We start from the raw sequence: 12,335 nt of genomic DNA on the forward strand, positions 1-12,335 counted from the left end.
ACTCTAACAGGGGAAAAGTGAAAGGCTCTGAAATATTGAGAGTCTAAACCAAGCAAGGATATATCCTAGAAGTGAGGCATGGAGAACTGTTGTGAGAAGTTAAAAGCAAGGTGTGATTAGATGATGATGATGATAATGATTTTTTTCTTCTTCTTCTTCTTTTTTTTTTGGTGAGTGTGAGAAGATGGTAAATCAGAGAATATGATTCCCCTTTTGAGCATTAAAAAAATGGTATGGTATAGAATTATGTTTATCAATTGAAATGCATTAGAGTTTAGCTTCAAGAAACAACCATGATCTGACATGAGATGTATATTCTTGTGTTACTACTTCTAAAATAGTGATCTCTAATAACATTAAAAATATTTATAGTATTCATATTTTAGTGGCTAAGCACAAATGCCAGTTTTCTTCTTAATTCTTTTCTATTCCCTAATATGAACAATCAAAGCTTTAAGGATCTTTTATTTTCAATTAAAAACATCCCACCTGTAAATATTTTAGGTTATTTTCTGATTTAGTCCTTATTTAGCAAGTTGTTCTCTGGACTTGGTTATTATGAAATCTGAGCAGTAAGTGCTGACCTAGACTGCAAATAGCTAAGAAATGGTGGAGTGCTAAATAGATGGAGGCAGTAAAGTCCTCTGAGTAGAAATTTTCAATAATGAAGGGACAAAGTGTTTAAAAGGGTCACCGTACAGGTGACATTCTTAGGCAATGAGAAATGAGCAATTTTATCAAGAGTGAGAAACAGCAGTGGATAGTGGAGACCACAGACTTAGAAGACAAGGACTATTTCATCAAGAAGGTAACAAATACTGGGATTATGAGCAGACATGTAGAGAAATGCCACGAGAAGTGGCATCCCACCCCCCCCCCACCTCTTCTGGAGAAATTAAGGAAGAAATTGAATATAGAGAGAAAGCTTTTGAAATGTCAAGAAGCTGGGAGAGTTCACTTGGAAAGTTTCTCCTTTTTTCACTAAAGAAGAAAAAAAAAACCCACACACACACAAAAAGTGAAGGTGGTTGGGTGAGAGTGGGACTGGGAACTAGAAGACAATGGGAAATGTCTGGATAAAGCCAATGATAAAATGAGGAAATAAAGGAAGAGTGAAATACAAATATTTGGAATAGTCTGGAATTCAAGTTTGCCTCAATAGCACCATTGTGAAGTAGAACTGACCAACTCAGCAAGCTTGGGCTAGAAAGACAGGATCAGGGCCAGAGAAAGTGGTTAACTGGGTCAATTCAGGCTTAGTTTATAAATTTGATATGATTTTTCATCAAAGATGCCAATGATATGAATGACCATGGCCTCAAGGAGGACTAGGGAGTCAAGTGAAGCCAGATTGGTGCTGACAGACAAGAATAAAATAATGAAACTCAGAAGCCAGGTTACCAGGAGGGGAAGATAGAAAGATAAAAATTACATAATTTGAGATTTCAATGTAGGGAACTTTTGATGAAAGTTTGTATTTATTTGGAATTAAGCGGCTGCTGCTGCTACTGCTGCTAAGTCGCTTCAGTCATGTCCAACTCTGTGCGATCCCATAGATGGCAGCCCACCAGGCTCCCCCATCCCTGGGATTCTCCAGACAAAAACACTGGAGTAGGTTGCCATTTCCTTCTCCAACGCATGAAAGTGAAAAGTGAGTGAATTGCTCAGTCAACTCTTAGCGACCCCATGGACTGCAGCCCATCAGGCTACTCCATCTATGGGATTCTCCAGGCAAGAGTACTGGAGTGGGGTGCCATTGTGGGAATTAAGAAGGAAATGCAATTATTATGTCAAGTACTTAGGGAAGAATCCATTCACTTGATGTACAACCAATTTTCAGAGTATTAAAATGGTAGATAAATGTGAGGTGTGGAAAATAAATAAGATCCAGTTGCTGAAGATGTCTAGCAAGTTGCTAGACTGTATGACAGGGACATTGAGGTGTGACTATAATGATAATAATATAATAATGATAAGAATATTAACTGTAATAATAATACCAATAGCTACCATATCCTCACTATTGAGTATTTTGCAAACATTAGCTTGTTCACTTATTTCTATGTTACTGTGAAGTGGTCATTATAATTCCTATTTCAGAGAGGATGTGATAGACTCTTAAAGGTCATTTGGTTGATTAAGAATAAATGTTACTTAGTCAATAACATCACTGTATGTTAGGTATTACATGAGGCGGTAGGTATCAGAGAATCCCTTCTAGTCAGAAGTTACTCACTCAAATCACTGCTAATGCATGGCACAGCAGAGATATGAATTCAGATTTGTTTCTAAAACCTGATTTGTTCCATAAAGCAAGGGTTATGGAGATCTTTTTCCTTTCACTGTTAACTGAAGAAAGTGTTTAGGACTTTGTGGCAGCCTAGGTATATGAGAAGGAAATGGCAACCCACTCTAGTGCTCTTGTCTGGAGAATCCCAGGGATGGGGGAGCCTGTTGGGCTGCCGTCTATGGGGTTGCACAGAGTTGGACATGACTGAAGCGACTTAGCAGCAGCAGCAGGTATATAATGGCCACCAGAAAACTTTCTTTCCTCTTGCACATGCAGGTCATGAAGCCTGTTCTTCAAACCGCCTTGAATCTGGGTTAGCCTGTGATTGATTACAGGCATACTCTAGTGACACTGTGGATTTTTTTCTTGTGTGCATGCCTAAATCACTTCAGTCATGTTCAACTCTTTGCGACCCTAAGGACTGTAGCCTTCCAGGCTCCTCTGTCCGTGGCATTCTCCAGGCAACAATACTGGTGTGGGTTGCCATGCCCTCGTCCAGGTGATCTTGACCCAGGGGTTGAACCCTCATCTCTTATGTCTCCTTCATTGGCAGATTGTTTCTTTACCACTAGCATCACCTGGAAAGTCACCATAATACAGCTAATATGGCAATAAAGCAAGTCATGCAACTTTTTGATTTCCAAGTCCATAAAAAATACTTGTTTATGTTATACTATAGTCTATCAAGTATACAATAAACATTATGTCTAAAAAAGCTTCATTAAACATAGTTTATTGCTAAAAACTGCTAACCATCATCTGACTCTTCAATAAGTTGTAATCTTTTGCCTAGTGGAAAGTCTTGCCTCAATGTTGATGGCTGCCAACTGATCAAAGTGGTGCTTGCTAAAGGTTGGGGTGACTGTGGCAATTTCTTAAAATAAGACCACAATGAAGTTTGTTGTGTCTATTTACTTTTCCTTTCGTGAATGAATTCTCTGTAGCACAATGATGCTAGATAGTATTTTACCTATAGTAGAATTTCTTTCAAAATTGGAGTCATTTCTCTCAAAACTTGTCATTGACTTATTAAGTTTATGTAATATTCTCCTCCTTTGTTGCTATTTCAATGATTTTCATAGCATTTTTTCCAAGAGTAGATTCCATCTCAAGAAATTATTTTCTTAGCACTTACATAAGAAGCAACTCTTCATTTGTTAAAATTGTATTGTGAGAATGCAGGAATTTGACTAACAGCTACAACCTACACTTCTAATTTTAATTATCTTGCTATTTCTACCACATCTTCAACCACTGAGATCTTAAATCCCTCTGTCATTCCTAAATGTTAGAATCAACTCCTTCCAAATTCCTGTTAATGTTGATATTTTTGACTTCTTCCCATGAATCACAAATGCACTTCATGGCATTAGGATGATGAATCCTTTCCATAAGATTTTCAGCTTATTTTGCCTATCAGTGAAATCACTATCTATGGCAGCTATAGCCTTATGAAATGTATTTCTGAAAAAAAAAAGACTTAAAATTCAAAATTACTCCTTTATCCATGGGCTGCAGAATGGATATTGTGTTAGCAGGCATTGAAACAGCATAAATCTTGTTCTACATCTCCATCAGAGATCTTGGGTCATCAGATGCACTATCATACAGCAGTGATATCTTGAAGAGAAATTTTATTTTTTTCTGAGTGGTAAGACACAACAATGGGCTTAAAGTATACAGTATACTATGTTGTAGACAGATATGCTGTTATTCATGCTTTGTTGTTCCATTTATAGAGCACAGGCAGAGTATATTCAGCCTAATTCTTAAGGGTCCTAGGCTTTTCAAAATGGTAAATGAGCATTGGCTTCAACTTGCATTAGTCTCTAACAAGAGAGTCAATTTGTCAAAATTTGAAGTCATGCATTAACTTCTCCTCTCTAGTTACGAAAATGCTAGATGGCATCATCTTCCAATAGAAGGCTATTTTTACTACAGTGAAAATCAGTTGTCTACTGGAGCCATTTTTATTAATTATCTTGCCTAGATCTGGATAACTGGCTACAGCTTCTGCATCAGCACTTACTGCTTCACCTTGAACTTTTATGCTGTGAAGATGGCTTCTTTCTTTAAACCTCCAGAACCAGCCTCTGCTGTCTCAGGCTTTTCTTCTTCAGCTTTCTTCAGCCTTCATAAAATTAAAGGGAGGTGAGGCTTTGCTCTGGATGGGCTTTAGCTTAAGGTAATGTTGTGGCTGGCTTGATCTTCCATCCAGACCCAAGACTTTCTTCATATCAACAATAAGCCTGTTTCATTTTCTTGTCATCTTTGTATTCACTAGAACAGCACATTTTATTTCCTTCAAGAATTTTCCCTTTGCTAATTTGGCTAACTAATACAAAAGGCATAGCTTTCAACTTATCTCAACTTTTGACATGACTTTCTCTCTAAGTTTAATCATTTCTGGCTTTTGATTTAAAGTGAGAGACATACAACCACTTCTTTCACTTGAACACTTTACAGGCATTAGAGGGTTATTAATTGGTCCAATGTCAAAATTATTGTGCCTTAGTGAATAAAAAGCCCAAGGAGAGGAAGAGATATAGGGAAACAGATGGTCAATGGAATAATCAGAATGCAAACAACATTTGTTAATTAAATTTGCCTTCTTATATGGGTGTGGCTTATGGTGCCCTCAAACAATTGAAATTGTAGCATCAAAGATCATTAATCACAGATTACCATAACAAATATAACAATAATTAGAAAGCCTGAAATACTGGAAAAATTATCAAAATGTGATACAGAGACAAGAAGTGAGAAAATGCTGTTGGAAAAAATTGCACTAATAGACTTCTTTAATATAGGCTTGTCATAAAGCTTCAATTTGTAAAAAAAAAAAAAAGTACGTTTCCAAAAAGCAATGAAGTGCAATAAAATGAAGAATGCTTATTTTTGACCCAAATGGCAATGGTAGAAATGACACAGCATGACTTTTGAGTAGAAGTCATAAGAGGATTTGCAGCTTCATTCCATATCTCCTGGAATGCTTATGGGGCAGTCCAGCTGCCTGGTTAGAAATCCTGTTAAACCAATGCTACCACTCTGTCAGGAAGTCCAAGTTAGTCATTTGGAAAATTCCATGGAGAGGAGGAGCTCTAACTCACTCTCACCTATTCCATCACCCCAGCTCAGACATCAGATGCAGTGAATCCTCCGAATGATTCCCACTTCAGCCACCATTAGACACATGTGCATGAGACATTTCTGGTAAGAAACTGGCTGTGGCTGTCCACTGTCAGAGCTATAAGAGCAAGTAATGGATGGATTTTTTAAGCCATTAATTTTGGGAAAACAATTGATCATTGGAACAGACTTCAAAATAGTTTGATTTGAGAGTTTGTTCATAAGTAGGGAATTTATCAAGAGAATCATTACCATGCTTTGAAAAAAGACTTGAAATTTAGCTATTGTATTCAGATTGGAATAATTATCAACATAATTAATTAGGTTCTTCCATATTGTTCCATTTATCCTGTTCCATTTCATCCATCCTATTCATTCATGTCTTCAAAAAACATTAACAATCACCTATGTGTGAGGTATGATAGGAGATATTATGCAAAATAGCTATTTGCTAATTATATAAAATGATTTCCCTTTCTGAGTATTAAACCTCTACTAAAATATTTAAATTAATTTGCTTAAGAAAGGTATATTTCTTTTAATATGAGGCAATAATTACCCTAAATATTAAAAAAAATTCAGATAGAACCAAAATGAAGTTTATAATATAATTAATAAATCCCCAAGTATTTTTCTTTACATATGGTTAACTTCCCAAATATAGTCTTAAGTAAAATAATCAGTGATAGCATATAAGATTTATATAGCCACAATACTGATTTTAGATGTGCAATTATTTATAATTACAAACTATTATAACTAATTGTTCAGTAATCAAGTAATATTAAATCATAAACTCTTATAGTAGAAAATTAGGCAGTCATTAAACTGCCTAATATTTAGTACTATATTATGACATGTTCACAAAAAGTGGAATGCAAAATGATGTGTTAATATAAATATAATAATATGCCAAATGAGTATAGGAAAAGACTGGAAATAAATGCATTAAAGAATAGATGGAAGTTATTGCTTGGAGTTGAAGTTATAAATGATTTAAATTTTATTCTTCATACTTGTTTGGATTTTCAGTTCTGTACAATAAGTGGAAATTATTTAAATGTTTAAAATTATTTTAAAAGTCATTACTGTAAAGAATGCCTCCATATTTTGATATGTATATACTATTGTAAGTATATTCTATTTAACTAAACATTTGCTGAATTTCTAGCATATGTGTGCAAAGTACTGTATTGAGTGGTGAGAGAGAGGCAGAGGAAGTGGTTTGTAGGAGAACAAAATAGGGTTCCAACCCTAGGTGTGTTAAAATCCAAAGGCAGAGGCACACCTTTTACAATAACAAATGCCTGACAGTAAAAATATTACATATTTTACATCTCATTATTACACTTGTTACATTGGATAGAATTATTTTTATATAATTTCCAAATGTCTGAATATTCAACATGGTAATTCGTATATATTAGGCCCTCAATCGGAGAAGGCAATGGCACCCCACTCCAGTACTCTTGCCTGGAAAATCCCATGGATGGAGGAGCCTGGTGGGCTGCAGTCCATGGGGTTGCTGAGAGTCGGACACGACTGAGTGACTTCACTTTCACTTTTCACTTTCATGCATTGGAGAAGGACATGGCAACCCACTCCAGTATTCTTGCCTGGAGAATCCCAGGGATGGGGTAGCCTGGTGGGCTGCTGCCTATGGGGTCGCACAGAGTTGGACACGACTAAAGCAACTTAGCAGCAGCAGTAGCAGGCCCTCAATACCTAATAGTAACCTAGCAACCAGTTACTTGGAAAACTCAGAGTTGGGAACCTCAGCAGTAGCTGCAGGACTAGAAAAGGTCAGTTTTCATTCCAAACCCCAAAGAAAGACAATGCAAAGAATGTTCAAACTACTGCACAATCACTCATCTCATACAATAAAAAGTAATGCTCAAAATTCTCCAAGCGAGGGTTCAGCAGTACATCAACTGAGAACGTCCAGATGTAGAAGCTGGATTTAGAAAAGGAAGAGGAACCAGAGTTCAAATTGCCAACATCTGCTGGATCACAGAAAAAGGAAGAAATTTTCAGGAAAACAACTATTTCTGCTTCATTGACTATGCTAAAGCCTTTGATTATGTTGAGCAAACAAATTGTAGAAAATTCTTGAAGAGATAGGAATACCAGACCACCTTACCTGTCTTCTGAGAAAACTTTATGCAGGTCAAGAAGCAACAGTTAGAAATGGACATGGAACAATGGACTTGTTCCACACTGGGAAAGGAATATGCCAGGTTTGTATACTGTCATCCTGCTCATTAAGCTTTTATGCAAAGTATCTCATGTGAAATGCCAGGCTGGATGTAGCACAAGCCGGAATCAAGATTGCCAGGAGAAATATCAATAACGACAGATATGCAGAAGACATCACTCTTATGGCAGAAAGTAAAGAGGAACTAAAGAGCCTCTTAATGAAAGTAAGAGAGTGAAAAAGCTGGCTTAAATCTCAACTTTCAAAAGCTAAGATGATGACATCCAGTCCCATCACTTCATGGCAAATAGATGGGGAAACAACGGAAACAGTGAGAGACTATTTTCATGGGCTCCAAAATCACTGCAGATGGTGACTGCAGCCATGGAATTAACAGATGCTTGATCCTTGGAAGGAAAGCTATGACCAACCTAAATAGCATATTAGAAAGCAGAGACATTACTTTTGCCGACAAAGGTCCATCTAGTCAAAGCTATGGTTTTTCCAATAGTCATGTATTTATGTGAGAGTTGGACTATAAAGAAAGCTGAGCACCAAGGAATTGATGCTTTTGAACTGTGGTGTTGGAGAAGACTCTTGAGAGTCCCTTGGACTGCAAGGAGATACAACCAGTCCATCCTAAAGGAGATCAGTCCTGGGTGTTCATTGGAAGGACTGATGTTGAAACTGAAACCCCAATATTTTGGCCACCTGATGTGAAGAGCTGACTCATTTGAAAAGACCCTGATGCTGGGAAATATTGAAGGAGACAGGAGAAGAGGATGACAGAGGATAAGATAGTTGGATCGCACCACTGACTTGATGGACATGAGTTTGAGCAAGCTCCAGGAATTTGTGATGGACAGAGAAGCCTGGTGTGCTGCAGTCCATGGGGTCACAAAGAGTCAGACATGAGTGAATAATTGAACTGAACTGAGTCCCTCAATAAATATCTGAAGAAAAGATGGAATGGAGAAGGGAGAGGAAAGAAGAGATGTGGAAAGACCCAAGTGTGATGCTGGGAATTTGAAATACTGTGTAACAATTAGCAATTTTTAAAATAATTGTCATGTACAATAAAAATCCAATCTGATAACCTCTTTCTTTTTGTTAAATCAAAGTACATTTGAGTTAATTTTTATTTTTTCAGAATAGAGTATGGTGATAATAAAATTGACAGACTAGGTCCAGAATGAAGAAAATTAACCTTTTCACATTTTATACTAAGTGTAAAATATTTTTCATATTTTATAATATACAGTCCATGGAATTCTTCAGGCCAGAATACTGGAGTCAGTAGCCTTTCCCTTTGCTAGGGGATCTTCCCAAACCAGGGATTGAACCCAGGTCTTCCGTATTGCAGGTGGATTCTTTACCATCTAAGCCACAAGGGAAGCCCAAGAATAGTGGAGTGGATAGCCTATCGCTTCTCCAGGGGATCTTCCCAACCCAGGAATTGAACTGGGATCTCCTGTATTGCCTCCTGTATTGCAGGCAGATTCTTTACCAGCTGGGCTATTAGGGAAGCCCCATTTTATACTAAAGCTCATCATTATTAGAAACTTGGAGCATTAAAGTTATGATCAGATAACTTTCTATATATTTGTAAATCTGAAATATTATTATGAATATATTGTTTTTAAAGTTCTAAAAAATTACTTGCATGATTTACATTTTAAAATACATTAAATGCAATATAATGCACCATAATGAAAGTTTAAATGAGTTTAGAGCCATTACACTAGTATTGGTTTACAATGCTCTATTTAGGGATAAAAATGTATCAGCATACTGAATTCTGGCTGCAATTAACTTCTGGTATATATTGAGGAGCAAATTACTTTAGAGTTATATAAATGCAATGAACACTTTTTTTTAAAAGCCTGCTAATGACAGTCATATTTTCAACATCTTTTGACATTTTTTAAAAATCAGGGAGTAAATTTTCTGTTCAAAGAATTTTATGACAAATTTATGCAAGATATCTGAAAATAGATTAATAAGAGATAGGATGACAAATATGTGACAGTATCTAATGTTTGAATGTTATATATATGCCACTAATTTAGAAGAAATCTTATTAATTTTATATGGAGCTATAATGATTCAGTGTCAGATGGTCAGGGATCTGGAAAGTCCCCCTCTTACACTCCCATGACAATGCCGTTACACAGGCTCACTAAAATAAATATTTTGTTTGAAAGTAGACCATTTAGAAAAAAAGGACACAGTCTCTTTATATTTTCATGGTGAGGACTGTGGGCAAATGATAAAGCACAAAGGCCCCTAGCTCTCAGAAGCCATGTTCTCATGAATTCAGTCCCTCTCAATCAAGGCTCCTCAGGATGGCCATTAGTTTACTACCAGATCAACTCATTCCACTGACCTAAAGTTCAGTTGGAAAATTATCTTCTCTTGAGAAGCTACAGACTCTCAAGTTGAAAAACATATAAAATAAATATCTCCTTGTAATCTCTAAAGTTGTTATTTTTATCCTGGTGATAGGAAATAAGGACTTAAAACTTTATGTAAAAGCTAAATAACGTTACAGAGTTTTGAAATGTTTAAATTAACCAGAGAATTCTCTGTCTGATTTTGACACCTACTGATACAACAAATATTTCCATTCAGTTCAGTTCAGTTTAGTCACTCAGTCATGTCTGACTCTCTGCAACCCCATGAACTGCAGCATGCCAGGCCTCCCTGTCCATCACCAACTCTAGGAGTTTACCAAACTCATGTCCACTCAATCGGTGATGCCATCCAACCATCTCATCCTTTGTCATCCCCTTCTCCTGTTGCCTTCAATCTTTCCCAACATCAGGGTCTTTTCAAATGAATCAGCTCTTCACATCAGGTGGCCAAAAGATTGGAGTTTCAGTTTCAACATCAGTCCTTCCAATGAACACCCAGGACTGATCTCCTTTAGGATGGACTGGTTGTATCTCCTTGCAGTCCAAGGGACTCTCAAGAGTTTTCAACATTACACTTCAAAAGCATCAATTCATTGGCGCTCACCTTTCTTTACAGTCCAAATCCCACATCCATACATGACTACTGGAAAAACCATAGCCTTGACTAGACAAACCTTTGTTGACAAAGTAACGTCTCTGCTTTTTAATATGCTGTCTAGGTTGGTCATAACTTTCCTTCCAAGGAGTTAGCATCTTTTAATTTCATGGCTGCAATCACCATCTGCACTGATTTGGGAACCAAAGAAAATAAAGTCAGCTGCTGTTTCCATTGTTTCCTCGTCTATTTGCCATGAAGTGTTGGGACCAGATGCCATGATCTTAGATTTCTGAATGTTGAGCTTTAAGCCAGCTTTTTCACTCTCCTCTTTCACTTTCATCAAGAGGCTCTTTGGTTCTTCTTCATTTTCTGCCATAAGGTGGTGTCATCTGCATATCTGAGATTATTGATATTTCTCCAGGCAATCTTGATTCCAGCTTGTGCTTCTTCCATCCCCGCATTTCTCATGATGTACTCTGCATAGAAGTTAAATAAGCAGGGTGACAGTATACAGCCTTAATGTACTCCTTTACTTATTTGGAACTATCTGTTGTTCCATGTCCAGTTTTAACTGTTTCTTCCTGACCTGCCTACAGATTTCTCAAGAGGCAGGTCAGGTGGTCTGGTATTCCCATCTCTTTAAGAATTGTCCATAGTATATTGTGATCTACAAAGTCAAAGGCTTTGGCATAGTCAATAAAGCAGAAATAGATGTTTTTCTGGAACTCTCTTGCTTTTCCCATGATCCAGCGAATGTTGGCAATTTGATCTCTGGTTCTTCTGCCTTTTCTAAAACCAGTTTGAACATCTGGAAGTTCACGGTTCATGTATTTCTGAAGCCTGGCTTGGAGAATATTGAGCCTTACTTTACTAGTGTGTGAGATGAATGCAATTGTGAGGTAGTTTGAGCATTCTTTGGCATTCCCTTTCTTTGGGATTGGAATGAAAACTGACCTTTTCCAGTCCTGTGGCCACTGCTGAGTTTTCCAAATGTGCTGGCATATTGAGTGCAGCACTTCCACAGCATCATCTTTTAGTATTTGAAAAAGCTCAACTGGAATTCTATCACCTACACTACCTTTGTTCATAGTGATGCTTCCTAAGGCCCACTTGACTTCACATTCCAGGATGTCTGGCTCTAGGTGAGTGATCACACCATCGTGATTCTCTGGGTCATGAAGATCTTTTTGTGTGCAGTTCTTCTGTGTACTTTTGTCACCTCTTCTTAATATAGTCTGCTTCTGTTAGGTGTATATAATTTCTGTCTTTTATTGAGCCCATCTTTGCATGAAATGTTCCCTTGATATCTCTAATTTTCTTGAAGTGATCTGTAGTCCTTCCCATTCTATTGATATGTGTTATTTTTTAAGCAAATGTATTTTGTAAAAAATAAATCATTTTTATAAGATTTGAGGGAGTTTCTATTTTTCTAATTTAGAAGTTTTAAGTGAAAAATTAAACTTGTTGGGATTCAAAATATTAAACAGCTTTGCTGTTAATTGCTTAAACTAAGGTGATGAAATTTAATACCAAATATGCCATGGTATCTTAAATTGGTTCTGTTTTTAAGCCCTTAAATATTGCCTGGGGGCTGTTCTTACTAATGCATGTAGGCATTTGGGTCAGCTTCCCTGAGAGCTCAGTTGGTAAAGAATCCGCCTGCAATATTGGAGATCTGGATTTGATCCCTGGGTTGGGAAGATCCCCTGG

The 12,335-nt window shown here is 37.0% G+C and overlaps 1 protein-coding gene across 1 annotated transcript in view; it reads right to left on the reverse strand.

The window, feature by feature from the left end:
* CNTN5 (contactin 5) overlaps positions 1–12,335 on the reverse strand; it is a 642,146-nt gene that overhangs the window by 117,054 nt on the left and 512,757 nt on the right. The window lies entirely within an intron of this gene.

Source organism: Ovis canadensis, chromosome 15 (assembly GCF_042477335.2).
Source record: "Ovis canadensis isolate MfBH-ARS-UI-01 breed Bighorn chromosome 15, ARS-UI_OviCan_v2, whole genome shotgun sequence".
Taxonomy (NCBI): Eukaryota; Metazoa; Chordata; class Mammalia; order Artiodactyla; family Bovidae; genus Ovis; species Ovis canadensis.